At 45.9% G+C, this 14,652-nt stretch overlaps 1 protein-coding gene across 1 annotated transcript in view; it reads right to left on the bottom strand.

The window, feature by feature from the left end:
• The window catches only part of ACAN (aggrecan), a 48,593-nt gene extending 35,669 nt beyond the window's left edge, over positions 1 to 12,924 (bottom strand). The window contains exons 1-2 of the mRNA XM_023933881.2: positions 12,807 to 12,924; positions 10,579 to 10,851 (exon numbers count right to left, since the gene is read on the bottom strand). The gene's annotated coding sequence lies outside the window, so the exon portion shown is untranslated. The remainder of the gene's footprint in view (positions 1 to 10,578; positions 10,852 to 12,806) is intronic.
• Positions 12,925 to 14,652: the final 1,728 nt, after the last annotated feature.

The raw sequence follows: 14,652 nt of genomic DNA, 5'->3' as shown, positions 1-14,652 counted from the left end.
GACAACTTTCACTAGACCAGATTGCCCAAGGCCCTGTCCAACCTGGCCATGAACACCTCCAGCAATGGGGCACCCACAGCTTCTCTGGGCAACCTGTACTGGTGTCTCACCACCCTCACAGAAAAGATTTCTTCTGAATGTCTCATCTAAACTGCCCTCTGTCAATTTGAGTCCATTCCCCCTTGTTCTGAGTCCATTCCCCCTTGTTGTGTCACTACGTGTTCCTGTCCCAAGTCCCTCTCCAGCTCTCTTGTAGCCCCTTTAGGTACTGGAAGGTGTTCTAAGGTCTCCCTGGAGCCTTCTCTTCTCCAGGCTGAACACTCTCAGCTCTCCCAGTCTCCAAAGAACTGCTCCAGACCTCTGAGCATCTCCAAATCACTGCATCCCTGTACAGTTCCTTTTTTGTGTGCTCAAACTTTTCCTGAGCCAGGAGACCAGTCTGGTGTGCAGTGCTCTCTTCACTCTCTACTAAGACACACAGTGTGTATTTAACTTAATTTAACTGGCTCAGTCAATAAGTTCCCTGTTTAATTTAGGACTCCTCCATTCCTTTTGGGGCAACAGAGTGAAGTCAACTGTCCTGTCCTGCACCAGTCATTCCACTGGGATTTCACTGTGCAGGGAACAGCGAGGGATGGACAGCTCTCCATGCCAGGGGCACTTCCATTGGGCACGGACACTCATCCACTGCTCCTATTCACTTGTCAGGTCACTTTGTCCAAACAGTAATTCCTGCCTTTGGTTCAGACTGTCCTTTTCTTCTTGGGCAGAAACCAACAAGGACTCCAGGCAGAAAATAAATCTCTCTCTTGTGTTTTTTCTACTATGGTGATGCTTTAGAATGAAGCCAAATTGTACAGCAGAGAACAAGCCACGACAAGAAAGATGATAACAACAAAATGGTTCACAGCCAAACAAGCTTATTTTGGGGCTGCCACAGAGAAGAACCATCCATCAGAGACCTCAAAAGCTTTAAGTCCTATTTTATGAGAATGGCAAAGGGGCTAGAAAGAAAGGAGCAAGGTGATGGAAGAGATGCCTAAGAAATTGTCCTTTCTCAGCCCCTGACCCCTCCCTGCAGTGGATGTTGTTCTCTGGGTGATGTATTCACCCACCCAGGAGGAAAGATAATGGAACTCCTCATCATAAGAGAGAGAACAAGTGGCAGAAGAGTTTCAGTTCCTTGTCTTGAGATTCTTATCTTGGCTCAGGCCAAAACTTCACCAAGAAAATCCTTGAAACAAAACGCTTCCCAAAAAAAGCAACAAAAATAAAAAGATAAAATTTTAATCATATGGGACCCATTGCTCAGTCCAAAACTCAATCACAGCCTTTTCCTTTTTTTTCCATAGGTCTCAGTGTCTTCTTGAAATTCTGCCCACACTGAAAGGTCTGCTCCCTTCAAAAACATGGTGAAACTACCCTAAAGAACAGAGACAGTGCACTGGAAATACAGCCAGACTCTGTGACCTGAATGTATATTTTGTATATAGAGACCCTTTAATCTTACAAATCTTATAAATGGGTTTAGGTATGGTGTAACTTAGGAGAAAACTGTGGATGTGACATTGAATGAGAGAGCACGAGGAAGACAATTACCCTCTCCAAAATGGGTTTCAGTTTAGGGTCAGTGAATGAATATCAATAATCTTTTCATTACAGCTCACATCTCTGGGCTCCACTGAAGAGCCCCAGCACAGGCAGATGATAATCTCTGCCTGAGATCTTGGAATCTAGAAAGGTACTGCTGGCCAAGCCTAGGGAGCCTAAATGTGAATCTGGGGAGACCACGGGAATTCTGAATAAAAGCAAGGCTCTTACATGAAGTATAAAATTATTCTGTAAGGTGTAGACTGTGAAGGGAAAGAAATGTAACCTTAACACAAGCCACAGACATTTGGAGAGCTGCTGCTATGCCTAAATTTACAGTTTGCTAAGCAAAGTCCGTATGTCATACCTTCAAAAAGAGAAAGTGAGGTATGGAGGAAACCCAAACAGCAAACAGATGGGAAAAACAAGTTTTTTGAGAGGTAAATAAATTCCTCTGTATGAGGTGTGGCTGAGGGAGAGCTCCAAAATGTTCTCCAGTGTTTGGTAAGGGCAACAGAAAATGTTTTCCAAAGACATGTGGAACACCTTAAAAGCAACAGTGCCCACATTTTGAGGAACAGAAAGGCACCAACACAGATCCCCTTGTCGGGAGAATAACTGCCTAGCAGAGTGTTTAAAATCTGCAAATATGGTCCAGCATTGATGGGGGATGTGTGGGCTTTAAAATGGACCCTGGAGCATGTTATGCTGGTATTTTAACTCTAATATGCAACAATACTAAGGGAAACTGTATAAAAGTAAATTTATTTTGTACTATTGGTGTGAAAGACCAATTCAAAGGCAAGTAATAATTATGATTTATTTTGACTTATTTTGTCATTCTTCCAATAAGATGGGCAGGTAAATTTTCTGGTGGCCAGATCCAGTTACCACTGGAATCAGCAGTAAAGATGCCATTTACCTCTGAGGTTGGGAACATTAATCCCGAATTCTTCTATTAAAACCTAGTCTAGACAGGTAACTGCCAGTCTTGAAAAGAAAGGGAGGGTCCTCAAAAGGGTGTCTAAATCCTCTCAAGCTGGCACAGAGAACTTTCATTCTTTTGCTTTCAGACAGGAGAATTGTTTCCTTAAGACAATATATCAAGGAAAATGCTCTATGGCCTTTACACCCAGTGTGAGAATTGGATGAAATCATACATAACATCTGGGCACTGTCACACAGCAGCCTGCAGATCACGGAAATTCCACAGCTGCAACTGAAGAGCCACCACAGCATTAGTGGGCATTGATGCGCCACTGAAATAAACCACACAGCAGGAGAAATGATCAGAAAAAATAGCTGCCAGCTCGATGTTCAAACCAAAAATATTCTCTGGCATTTAGGATGAGCATTCCTGCAAACATGGTTGAATGAGTCCTGCTTTCAGTTAATGATTTTCAATGAAAGCATAATGGGAAGGTGAGAGCCTACAGTGATATTCCTTTTGGCCCCATAAATTTGGTCCATAGAGACTCCAGCCTTGTCCAGCCAATATCTGGAGTCCCCTGAGCCTTCTGTGAGCACTGGGAATGTACAAACTCCATGCTGGACATCCTCTCCCCTCGGGCTGTGAGCCCTGTGCTTGCTCTCTGCATGACTCAGTGCATCTCCTTCCCACCTTAAAGACCTTGCAAAAGGGAATGAAAACTAAAAGCAAGTATTTCAGAAAGCAAGAGACACCAGACCCACTGGTCATTAACAAATTTAACAGATTGCTTTTATATGGTGTTTTCAAGGGTCTTGAGTACAAGGTTTGGCACTATAGCAAAGGGTATAGTGCTCTCTTGTGAGATGCCCTGAGATTTCTGGGAATGTCAGAACTGTGTTGTAAAACTCTGATGGTCTGCCAAATTGTGCCAAATATTTCAGAATTTAGAGATGAAAATGGATGAGCAAGGCACATAATGGAATTTGAAGAACTGCTTCTCTCTGTCTTTGGGTACTCTGCTGTAAAACTGGCTTTGAATCCCTAAAGCGACTTCTGGAAAAGGACTTGATTTTATAAAGGAGATAAATCCATTCATCTATCTGAGCATCTAATGACCCTTCTACCCAGCTAGTTTAGTGGTATTGTTTAATTATATCCAACAGCACAGAAGAGAGAGACATCTCTGATGGGTGAGGTACTGCATGCAGATATACAGAAAACCAGTCAGCTGCACTTGACATTACAGAACAGAAGCAAACCAGTTGGAGAATAGAAGAAACTGGAAATGAACTGTGCCAGGATTGAAGAGAAGGTGCCAACCAATGTATTTATCTTCACTTTTGCCAATACACATAATGGAGAAATGAGTAAAGTAAATGAGACTGCAGTGTGAGAAAGTTTCCATTTCAAGTATAAAAAACCCAACCTTCTTGTCTTTCCTGCTAGACTGTGGTTCTGAAGTTGCTAAAACACCCTTTCTCCACCATACCTGAACAAATGAGATGCCATGGAATATGCAGGAGGAGTGGAGAACCTTAGCATCTAGGAAAGAAAGGGCTGAGCATAACATTCCTAGAGTACATGTGTTTCTGTCAGTTCAATGTGCTTATCCAAGTAGGAGGCCAATGGCAATTGTATGCAAATGACTGAAACAAGAGCAGAAGTGAGGTATCCTGTGTGGATTTAAAAGCTGAAAAAGGGCAGTGTGATATTCAGCAGAGACCAGCTCACTCAAGAACTTATTTCTCAGGAAGGCTTCATAGCCCACACTGAACTTGAAGCCGTATTTCTCAGAGGGGTGATGGTGCCTGTCTGAGGCAATTCAGGAGTGCTGTATGTGCCAGTGAGAGGGAAGCACAGCATTGAAGGTGAGCTGAAATGAAGATCTTGGTTGACCCTGAGTTCTTCATGTCTGTAACCCACACTTCTACCTGGATATGAAAAAAGAATGGCCAAAATAGCCCAAAACACCTTTATGTGCTGCTGGGTACAAAGGAAGGTGTGTGTGCCTATCTCCCTGCTGATACACAAATGATTTTACAGATGAAATGGGTACAGCACTGCAGAGGGGACCAAGGGCATGCTGGGCTTGCTCTGGAGCGTTTCAAAGTACTGGGCAGACTCAGAGCTGTGCAGTGAAGACCCTTCTGTCCTCTGCTAAACACATCTCAACATTATTGGTGGTGCTGAATCCTTTCATGTCTCCTGTAACAGGCAGGAAGCCACACAACAGGACTGGCAGGTGATCTCTGCTGTAAGTAGCATCAAGGTTTTTTTTTTTTCAGGAGACAAACTGCAGGGAATCTGGGAATTATGAAGGCACAAGGATTTTTGTCCTGACTCTGGAAAAGTGGCTCCTAGTCTTGAAAGACACGAGGAAGGGTCACAGTCCCATGGGCTAGCTGGCTAAGCAAAGTGGTGATCCCTTTTCCTGCTGACACACAGCGATGGCTGCAGGGTAGCATTAGCTCTGTGGCCACTGAGCACCCTGGTTTTTGAGAGAAGGCCCAGATATCAGTGGTGAAGGGCTAAGCTGGGAGCCCAGTTTCCCCCTCTGCACAGTGCTGGTGTAGTAGACTATATCAGCAGAGTAAGAACCCTGCAGCCTGATGGGATCACTTACATATCAATTACTACAAGGCAGCAGGGTATTATTTATACAATAAGTGCTATACAAAACAGCAGAGCAAGATTTAGAGGGCAAATACTATGGACAGGAAAGCTACAATTTGTTCTGCAGCAGCAGGATGTTCTGTGCACTCCAAAGTGCCAGGCAGGATGAGGGTGATGCTTACATGCCAGCTACTGTATGAGGACAGGTTATTATTTAAACCCCAGATACAATGGTAGGGAAAGAGTATTATTTACTAACCAGACCGAATGCAATAACAGCAGTGGAAGTAACTGCATGGTATAATTTACAACAGAGGAAAAGACATCATTTGTAGACCGGTTATTACAGAATGGGAGGGTGTTTGTTGTGGTAGAGCACTGAAGCATTACTTTGAAGCTGAGCACTATAGAGGTACAGGGTATTATTTATACACCAAACACCAGAGAAACTATTTTTTTGGGGGTAAGTAACAGTGACAGTTAATCATTTATATGAAAGCCATTCTGTAATTTCCAATATGTAACCTACATGATTATTTCAACCTTGAAACTGTGGTACAGATGATGTAATGTTAATTATACTAAAATCTACAGCTGCTCTACCACAAGACTGCTAAGATGGAATAATCTTCTGCAGTCAGTAGATTTATGCCAACAAAACCATTGAATCTGCCCTGCCCTGTGCAAAGCCTGTGGTGCCTGGGGACTTCCAGGGGTGTTTATCCCTGACCCTGTGCAGGATCCCAGCAGGAGCCGCAGGTTTTGCTGTGGATTACAGGTTATTCAATCACCAGCACAGTGACTGCTCTCTCAGCAGAGGTGCAAGTGATGGATGGGAGCTCCAGCTGGAAGGGATCAGCAACATTTTCATCTGTTTATCAGCTGTTTGCCTTTTCATTTTTTTCCACACACCTTTCTCAGCCATTCTGTGATCTAACCTGAGGCACGACATGTTCCTTGGTTATTTTCTTTTAGTTTCCCCAACAGATTTTTGTGTCCTGTCAAATTATTCCTATTAAGTCAAATCTATATGTCCTACAGCCATGACAAATGATTACTTTTGTCTTTCAGTGGTTGTCTACGCTACTAAATGAAGAAATAATAAAGTGTCCAAGTCTTCTGCTCACTGCTAACTAAGGGCACTGGAGAAGCCAAAGGCACATGAAAATTGCCAGACCCAATGAAACCAATGATGTGTGCTCAGACCAGTATCCTGTCTTAGACAAGACCTATATTACCAGCTTCAGAGCAAAGTTCTCATCATTGAAAAATAGGGAGTAAATTGCTGAGGAGGAAGTTTTCTTTTTAACACAAGGCATTTAGTGGTTACCTTCTGCCTTGAGGCATGGGTATTTACATTCCATATTCTCCCACTAATGTACACTAGGTTTATTTGGCATGCCTTAAGAGACAATTTTACTCCTCTCAGGCCTAAACTGTGAACACTACCCTGCCAGAAGAAATTTCCTGTCCTGATCACTTCATCCCCATGACAGGAGGTGGCTGCTCTTGGATGCCCTTTTGTCTCTTGTCACTTGATGTGGCCTCTGTTGAAGTGAGCCCCTTTCCTCCAGGACCTGCCCTACCCATGCTGGGCCCAGAGGAAGGCTGGGTTCAGCTCCCCCACACCAAGGAGTGTCAGGAGTTCCCTGGCTCCCAGGTGGCTCCCTGATAACACAGTGGCAACCAGGACTATCCACGTGTTCAAGGGTCATGTGGTGCCTCACTAATATAGCAATCACCTGGGTCATGCTGTCCAAACCTGCCCTCATGGCACATCCCCTATCCCAAATTCTCCACAGCAATCACTGCTCCTTGCCATCATGAGCCCCCGTGCAATTAGGACACAGTGACAGCCTGGCAGGAGCTTAGCAGTGAGGCAGGACTATTCATTCACCTCAGCTAATTTTAGGTCTTGAACAAAATTTTCCCTACTTCAGCTGCCCCAGGTATCCTCTGGCTTGCTCTATAAACTGTATTCTATGGAAAAGCCATGAGCTGCTATGCCTTGGTTAACATAAAGAGCAGCTACAAAGGTGAAAACACAGAGGATTGTGCTTGTCAGAAGTCCTTGATTACCCCGCTTTCATCTCTTGCTCCCTTCTCTCAGCAGAACTCTTTCTGTGGCTGTCCTCCTGCCCAGCTCCCCAGCACAGCAAGGTTTTACCCTCAGCCAACCTCAGGAACTGCCAGAAGGACGGAAACCACAGGCAAAGCCAGCTGCCAGGCTACCTCCAGGCAGTGTGTGCAGCAGCAATGGGCTCCTGGTGGCCTCTGGACCTGGCTGTGTGACCAACATGCTCAGGTCACAGCATCTCCCTTATCCTTGCTTGGTGACAGCAGCAGTGACACGGCTCCAGCTGCCTCCATCCGTGTGCTGGAGCCTTTGGGAGCATCATATCCCTACAGCCCATGGCACAGCAGCTGGCTTTGTAGAGCAGGGGAAGGAAGTGGGAGCAAGGCGGCCCATGGGGCTGCTACCTAACACCTCCGGGCACTTCAACAGCTCAAGCACATGGAGGGTCTTGGGGTGTCCAAGCAGAATGATTCTGGTATTTCTCATCCTTCCCCCACCTTTCTGCTCTCTGCTCTGTACGGAGCACCCATCGGGGAGGCGGGATGCCATGCAAGGGAGATGTGGAAATTTTTCTTAATAAGGAAAGTCCAGTGAAAAGCACACAGAGGGAAAAAAAAAAAAAGCCCAAAAAAAAATCTCGGTGTGAAGCGTCTCTAAAAAGGCTGCGCGGGTAGCGCGACAAAACCCCCTGGCTATTCATCAGGCCAACAAAAAGCTTCTTTAGATTTATACTGTGAGCCCATTGAGAGGGAGGGGAGGGAGGCAGGCTCACACACCGCCCTTGTGCACACAGCAGAGCCCGCAGCCCTGCCCCGCACACACAGCCCGGGCTGTTCTGCACACTCACAAGGAAGCTCTGAGTTTTTAAAAGTAAACTGTAAGGTTTCCGTTGTTGCGCTGGGCTCAAGTAATTTTTTTTTTTTTTTAATATATATATATATATATATATATATAACAGCTCCCTCTCTTTGCCGTCCCTCTCTCTCCTTCCCTCTTTAAACAGCCCCGGCTGCTCTGGGCCGCTCGGCAGCCGCCGTGCCTGGCTCCCTATGTGGTCCAGAGCCGCAATGAACACGGCTTTTGTTGCTGCTGCTGGGACCCTGCCTGAGAGCGGCACACACAGCCCGGCTTGTTCCACACGTGGAGCCTGCAGAGGGCTCGGGAGGGGGGAAGGAGGCGGAGGAGAGCGGCTTGGGTTAGGCTGGCTTGTGCTGCAGCAGCCATCCCACCGCTGGCAGGGGAAAGGGGGAAGCAAGGAGACACCGGCGGGTGGTGCTGGTGGTGGAAAAGATGCCTCAGGCGGCTAAGAAAGTCCCGTTGGTTTTTAAAATGGGACCAGCTGGGCCTCCAGCAGCCCACGTCAGGCAGCGAGGGAAGGCAGTGAAGTCACTGGGTCCGTGCAGATTATGTTGTGGAGGATCTGCCCCGGAGAGGGATGAGGAAAGACCAATAATGGAGTGGATTTTGGAGTTCTGAGGAAATCATTGTGTGCATTCCTCACACTCACCAAAAATCTGACCTTTTTTTTTTTTTTTTCCCCATGTACATTCATTTGTTTCTGTCTTTTAAGCGATACCATCTATTTTGTTTTCCTTTAAACCCCTTAAATGTTCCTCACTTACTGGCAGTGTTTTACAGCAAAGAGCTGCTGTTTGCTCTGATGGAATCTAAGTCTGCTGAATTTTGTTTCATGTCCTCTTTCCCTCAGCAAGTTTTCTCCTCCACCTCTTTCACACCCTCAGTTTCCTATCCTGTCTGCTCTCTTTGCCCATTCATCCTGCAGGCCTCGTGCTGCTGTCAAACCTGGCTACTGTACACAGAGGTGATTATATGAAACATTAAACAGCAGTTCATGTGGAACAGATGGAGCTTCCCCCCAAAGACTGCTCAGGCTGCAGAAAGAGCTCAGCCTCTGTCTGTCCAGTGATGGTGGGAGGTGATGCCTCCCCTTTCCCACTCTGACAACAACTTGAAACATCTCAGAAAGGGGCAATGTCCCCTTTGACCTGTCAGGAATATACAGCCTCTTCAAGCTGGCAGGAAGATATAACATCAAACAACCAAAGCAAAGAAAGAAATAGTTTAGCTTCCAATAGTGCCTTTGCAGGATTTGAAATCCCACAATTTTCAGTCCCCAAACCACCGGCCCCTCTGCCCAGCCTACGTCCTTTACCAGGAACTTATAGATGAAAACCAAAGTAGTGAGGAATGCTAAGAAATTCCTCTCTCCCAGATAATTCATTGTGGGATGTTTCCCCCTTTCCACATCTGGCAAAGCTATTTTAGAAACCAAGGAAAGCTTTACAAACTGACGTTTTTTTGGCTAAACAACTCAGAAGGGAAAGGTTAAAATGTACTCTTTATTCTATGTGCAGAGCTCTACTGAGCACAAGATTTAAATGAGGAGTTTTAAAGAGTAGTAAATGAATGGAAAGAAGTAATTTCTGATAGAGACTCTGACAAATAAAACCTTTTTTTGCTCGCTCTACTTCTGGAGAAGAGCTCAGCTCTCTGAAAACTATTGCTAAAAATATGCTTCATCTGTGAATGGGTTTGGAAAACGGGCAGGTCCTGAGGAACAGCCGGAGCAGCTCACTGGAAGCAGCCCAGGGGACTCTGCCAGCCGCCAGTCCCTGACATCCTCATGTACAGGGAGAGCTGTCAAACGCTCGGGCATCCTGCTTCTTTTCATTCTCTTTCTGAATCTGTCAGCCCCTCCAGAGCTCAGCACCCCTCCACAGCTCAGGGGTCACCTTTTGCCTGCCCTGTGGCAGAGCAATGACAGCGAGCAAAGCCACGACCACAGGAAACCCCAGCGCTGGTTGGGACACGCCACAGATCAGCAGGACAGCAGCCTCCATCCCCAGAGCTCAGGAACAGCATCAGACACTTCAGCTGGGCTCCAGCAGCAGCTGAAAGCCACCACAGACAAGCACTGATGGGTCGGAGGGTCTGTTGGGGAGGGGGAATGGGGATAACCCTGTCTCTGCTCTCCCACCTCGTGCTTCTGACCGTAGGGTTTCTGAATCCGTCCTTGCTTTCCCTCCCTTCCCCAAGCCGACCAACCAACTTGGCACCCAGCTGTTGCCCCTGGCTATAGTTCTGCTCCCCATAAGGTGTGGGATGCTGGTGGGGACCCATCCTGCCGAGGTGAAGCCCAGACACAGGCTCCCCTTCCCAGCAGCGCAGCTTGCAGGAGGGAAAAGCTCTGGCTCAATCAATTTTACAACTTATCTCACATTTCTCTGCTGGTTGCTCAGCAGGGAAACAACCAATCCACTGACTGAGAGCCTGCCTCTGTAGAGCCCTTAGGAAAGTTAAGGAAAAGGCACCAAAGAAAGAGAAGAGAGGAATTGCAATACATTACCTTTAACAGTTCAGTGCAGTGCTTCCAGAATCTAAGTCCCATACACCTGGCAGAGAAATGAGGTCTTTTTCAGTGTTCAAGAAGTAAAGAGCTTGCCACTTCTTGCTGTTACTGTATGTCTTCTTCACAATCTCCAGATGAGTTTTCCTGCGTTTTTGGTTTGGTTTTTTTTTTTTCCCCTTCTCCGGTTCCCCAGAAGAAATCAAAATTCCCTATGTGGTATTTCAGGTCCTTTCAGGCAGTGGCAGCAGCAGCAAGCTTGAAGAGTAAGTACTGTGTGTGAATGGCAAAAAAGAGAGAGAGGGTTTCAGACCACATTAGCTGCCACTGGCTGCAAAAGAGACCATCAAACTCCTGTCAGCCTCCTTAGATACCTCTGGAAGAGCTGGCACTCTAAGTGTATTGGATCCTCCTCTGGATTTTAGAGTAAAGGTAGGCAGGCATCCAGGGGGCAGGGGGAAATAGGAGGGCTTATGGACCAAAAAGGAAGCCCAGCCTCTTGGAAAGAAGAGAAAAAAAAAAAAAAACCCAAACCAAACACCCAACCCAGAAAAGAAAAGAAAGGGGGAAAAAAAAGCATTACTGAAAAAAAAAAATATTGTAAATGGAGAAAGCCTAATGGGGAGTGGGGGATTAAATTTAGCCCTCTGGTTTGGAAGCAAACTGGCTGGGGCACCACAAGTGGTTGAGAGAGAAGAAATAGTTTGTGTAATAAAAAGAGAACGTGGTTTATGCAAACTAAAATAAGATGAAGCTAATTAAGGAACCTGGGCAAAGTATGTGTGTCTGCAGTGCAGTCAATATCACTGCAGTCTGAGCAGAAAGGAGCAGATCCACTGGGAAGCCCAAAGACAGCAGCAAACAGGACAGTTCAGGGAACTTCTGCATGGCCCCTCTTGCTGCTGAGGTAGGGAGGCAGGCGATGGAGGGAAGGAAGGGATGCTCAGCATTAGGAAAAGGGAAGCACCTGGAGCATCAGTAACTGATAAGTGATATAAAGGCAGAGGAAGGAGGCGTTTGGGAATGAGTTTGTTTAAAGGTTATTTGGGGTGAGCTGGGGAGGAATGGAGATCCTCTACAAACACCTAGCAATGGTGGAGCCTGAAGAGACTACCCCAAAACTGAGGAGGATTCCATAACTGAATCCTTGGCAGTAGTGAAGTTGTGAGAAAGTGCTGAGAGGACTGTAGTGTGTTTGATTTTTCTTTTTTTCTTCTGTGGGGTTGCTGGTACCTTTGAGGAGGATAAAAAGCTGTGACTGGGGAGGAAGAAATGGGTCTGTGACTGCAGACCTCCACCTTGGCTTGGGAAGGAGCCAGATGACAGCTGGGATTAGGTGAAAACCTGCTGAGGTGTTCACAGTTGAGAAAAGCACTTTTGTTTGAAAAATCTGTTGTTTCTAACATGGAAGACAGCACCACCAGCCTAAAGTAAAGGCCAAGTCTGAAACTGAGCACAGGCAGGTGCCTGTGCCCTCCTTGCACCAAAGCCACACAGCTGCCCTCAATATTTCTCTTTCCATATCTCTTCTAATATGATCTTTGATATCTGCACTTCCCTCTCTTTTCCCAAGATCCTGCTTTTCTGTCTGATTTGTGATATAATAGTTTCTCCTCTCTCCATAAATTATTTTGCTCCCATGCCTCACTTGAAAACTTGCTTCCTTGACTGCCTCACTTTTTAACCTGAGGCTCATAACCACCAGCTGTGCATCCATCATCCTGACAGGTAATGCTCCCAGACCACAGAGCATGGAGCCTCGCTTCTTCCTGCAAGTTCCTTATTCCATCTCAGAGATTCAATACCAAATTTTGGTTGTGAATTTCCCTTTGGATTATCCCCCCACACCTTTTCTTTTCCCCCCAGTAGTGCAGCACTAGATATCAATTTCAAAACTTTCCAGGTGCCCATATGTTAAAAGTCCCAAGGGTAGTGAGGGATATCTTTGGAAAGGTCGGTGTCTTTGCCACCTGAAACACTGTTTTTGATGCAGCCCAGGACATGTTTGGCTTTCAGGGCTGCAAATGCACACTGTTTGGTCATACTGAGCTTCTTATCCACCAACACCAAGTCCTGCTCCTCACTGTGGGTAAACTCTCCATCTGTTCTCTGCCCAGCCTGTATTTGTGCTTGCTTCCCCCACCTCACAAACCTGTCAGTCTGTACAAGCACTGTCTGCTCATATCAGATTTAATTCATCTGCTGAGATAAACCAGGGCCTTTCCTACCTACTCAAAGGCACTGGATCCATCCAGGGGCTGCCACCAGCTGCAGGTGCTGGGTGGGCTGGGACAGACAGGGCTGTGCTGGATCATCACCTGCCTCTCCCCTGTCGCTAGCTGGGCTGTTTCCTCATGGGCAGCACGGTGTAGCCATAGCAATGGAAGGAGACAGGCAAAACACGCTGCAGATGGGGCATGACAGCTCATGCTTTAGGCAGGACTAGGTGTTTCCAGCTGGGTGTAAAAGACACATAGACAGGATCTATAAAATGTGACCTGGCTGATTTTGCTCAGACTCACATACGTGAGACACTCCGAAACAGCTCATGCCTGACCACAGCCCTTTCTCCCCGTAACATAAAGATCTTTTGGGAAATGTACAGGTTTAGTTGTTTTGCTGTGGAATAACTGAGCCCTCTGTACCCTCTGCTGCTGCCGTGGTTTGGCAAAGAAAACCTCATTTGAACCTTGGGTGAGCTTAAGCCAGGGAACAGAGAAAATTCCACTTCAGAGCTGACCAGTTAGGAAAATGTGATGCTCCACACATAGTGGTTCCTTAGCAGCTTCAGGAAAGGGATAGAAACTGCTCAGTACCTGCTGGCTGTCCCAGTTTTTTTGTCTGCATCAGGAAGGACTGGAAAAACAGCTAAATATTTTCAGAGAAATTGTGATTCATAAACTGCTCTTGTGTTTGTTTGTTCTTTAAGCTGAGGAGTGGCCAGGTCAAAAAAAAAAGTCACATAGGTGACTTTTGTTTTTTGTTTAAAGAAGAAAAGCAACAGTTCATGGCTCTTGAAAATACAGGTAACACATTGCAAAAGTGCTTGCACTTAGGTAAGATTTTTACATGTCATTATAAAGTTAAAAGGAGGCTTATGTCTATTCCCAGTCAAGTTTAGCCTTCTGGGAGCATGAATATTTGAACAGAGAACAAACCCTGGGGCCAAGGAAAAGTGGATAATAGCCTTTCTGTGAAAACTATTGAATATCCAGAATTTATATAGTGGAAGCAGTCACTGAATGAAAATGGCCAGAAAAGGGAAAAACACCAGATGAAGCAGGTTGTGTCAATTAAGGTGATAGTCGCAATTTTTCCAAAACAATGAAAGGTGGGCTTGAGTGGGTTTTCAGCCAAGAGAGAGAAAGAAAAAACAAATAGAAAAATAGTAGAATAAAGAATAAACCTTTGAAAGTGATTTTAAAAACTGTGCTAATCAAACCACTCATGGTTGTGAACTGCTGCTCCTTCCCTGCAACTACCAGAGCAGTCATCTCACAGCTCTCAACTTGTCTTACTCTCAGAATGAAAAGGAGGGTGCCGCATCCCTAAAACACTTATAATTTCTGGAATTATTGGGTTCTATTAAAAACTAATTTGTCACTTTTAAAAAACCACTAGGGACATGAGAAGGGGTTGTGGGACCCCAGGTAGAGTGGGATGCACAATTTCAGTCTGCGCACAATTTCAGTCTGTGAACACTCCTCAGGTTCTGAAGATTTAGGGTCAATCCAGGACCTTTGGACTTGAGTCCAAAAAGTGTTGTTCATGCTTTTACAGCCAGTTGTCTGATATTGCAACAGACACTTCTTGATCAGCTGCCACAATTTCCTTCAGCGATCGATATTTGAGCTCTCCCTGCCCTGCAGAGCTCCCGGAGCTCTGACGCCACGCTGAACTGAGGCACACAGAGGCAAAGTGCCTTGCTCAAGGCTAGGGGTGAAGCCAATATCAGAGCCAGAACATCTCCATTCCTCTTCCCTCTTTCAAAGCCAGCAGAGCCCTTATCTGCTGCAGCAGTTTGGGAGTGTGTTTGCTGCTCTGCTAAACTGTTTTTCTGGGCACTGATGCTCT

This window comes from Cyanistes caeruleus, chromosome 13, assembly GCF_971803275.1.
Source record: "Cyanistes caeruleus chromosome 13, bCyaCae1.hap1.1, whole genome shotgun sequence".
NCBI classification, from domain to species: Eukaryota; Metazoa; Chordata; class Aves; order Passeriformes; family Paridae; genus Cyanistes; species Cyanistes caeruleus.
Note: the sequence above shows the minus strand (reverse complement) of the source record. Positions and strands in the feature narration are given on the sequence as shown.